Here is a 1,814-nt window from a genome sequence, read left to right as displayed (position 1 = left end):
AGAGTTAACAAATAATGTATGACGTCACCTCTTCTGTGAAACCTGAGGAAGTGCTTAGCACCCAGTGACGAGCATTCCTAGAATTTCTACAGCTGAATCAGGACACCAGTGTTTGAGAGGTTTTCACAGCACGACTATGTAGAATGGGAAGATTCTCGGGATGCGACACGTGCGCTACCTCTTGTGTTCATCAGGTTGTTTCCTCTCATGAGATATAAAGTCGGGTAGCGACGCAGCGCAGCGCCGATTCAGAGGCGGTGGAGCAGAAGAGGCACGGCGAGATGGTGACACCCTCTCTCGCGACCCGCTGCGGAGAGGCTGGCTTAACGATGCTGGCAAGGAAATATTTGGTACGGCTCTGGTGCGTGAAGAACGTTGACAGTGCGTGCAATATTGAAACGAAAGATGTCCCTTTTGGGGTCGTGTCAGTACTACTTAAATCGATTAGTTCTTATCTATTTCTGTTAGATACGTTATTTTAGTCTTTGTTCGTTCATATTATCCTTGGATTGAGCCCTGTTAGGCTCGTCCAGGGTTGCATTAACATTCCGGAGGACCCGGCTAAAAAAATTAAGGGGGGCCCCTCGCCCCGCCCTCTTTCTTTTTCTATTTGTCATCTGCTCTTGCTTGAGACTTGACGCTTTTTCGATTTAGCTGCAAGGAACACAAGCAATATTTATTTTAATACTCTACAGAGCGTTTATTATCACCTGGGCGTTTTCTTTTTTGCGAAGCACGTGGAGTGAATGTCATTGTAGCGATTAACTATATCAGGAGACCAAGACAGCATTAGGATTTGTCTGGTTTGTTGGATCATAGTGAAAGAAAATTAAACTGCGCGAGAGGTTAATACGAAAGGAAGGAGTGCATACGACTTTTAGAAGTTCAGTCCTAGCACCACATGCGTTTCTTCCATTCGACTTAACCTAATTGCAATGTTCATCGACTGTCGCGCCACCTAGCGAAATTCAAGAGCATCCCCTCGTGGATGATCAGTAGGTACACTCCCTTGTTTGGCTGGGCTTGCCTCAGTGGAAACGCGTTAGCAAATAAGCGAACACAAACCACTTTGTATGCTTCGTGCATTGATCAGTGAATACACCAGACCATCCGTGACGGGATAAATCTGATTCGTTCTTGCGAAACCCGAAGTTTTCGTGAAAATGCGTGGCAACTCGAGCGTTCGAATATAGCCCGCACAGCACAAATATAAGATTCTCAAGATTTTCTGCAGCAGCATTGAATAGTTGAACGTTATCGTCTGACATTTGCAGTTGAAACTCACATTATTTTACGTGCGTATAGCATTCATCAGTGCTTTTGTAGTGCATGAATCCCACAACATTCATTGTACGCGGAAAATAGAGCACGCTCACTATTTGCTCTTTGAAACCTTGGCCAACGCTGCACCGTTTCACTTTTATGTTTGTTAATAAATAGCGGCACACTGCAAGCGATTCACTTCTTTCCGGGTGTCAAAGCAAATTGTTCTCCGCGCCGGGGGTGAGTGACGCCCTGTGGGCGTTGTGCGTGGTGAGAGACGCATTTATGGTGTTATTGAAGTCGTTCGGCGGAAGGAACTCCTCAGATTACATTTAGCACAGGTGTTCAACAAAACCATCTCGACGTCGAGGATTTTTCACTGGACGTAGAACGCACAGCAAATGAGATCGACGATGGACGGTTAGTTGCTAGCTCACAAGCAGCGAGTTGCACTTCACGTCCTCTCGTGCGTTCATGTTTTTTCACGCTCATAAGTAACTATCATTTTATTTATTGTTGATATCCTACAGTGAGCTCAAAATAATAAAAGC

Source organism: Rhipicephalus microplus, chromosome X (assembly GCF_043290135.1).
Source record: "Rhipicephalus microplus isolate Deutch F79 chromosome X, USDA_Rmic, whole genome shotgun sequence".
NCBI classification, from domain to species: domain Eukaryota; kingdom Metazoa; phylum Arthropoda; class Arachnida; order Ixodida; family Ixodidae; genus Rhipicephalus; species Rhipicephalus microplus.
The sequence above is the reverse complement of the archived record's forward strand: the minus strand, read 5'-3'. Positions refer to the sequence as shown.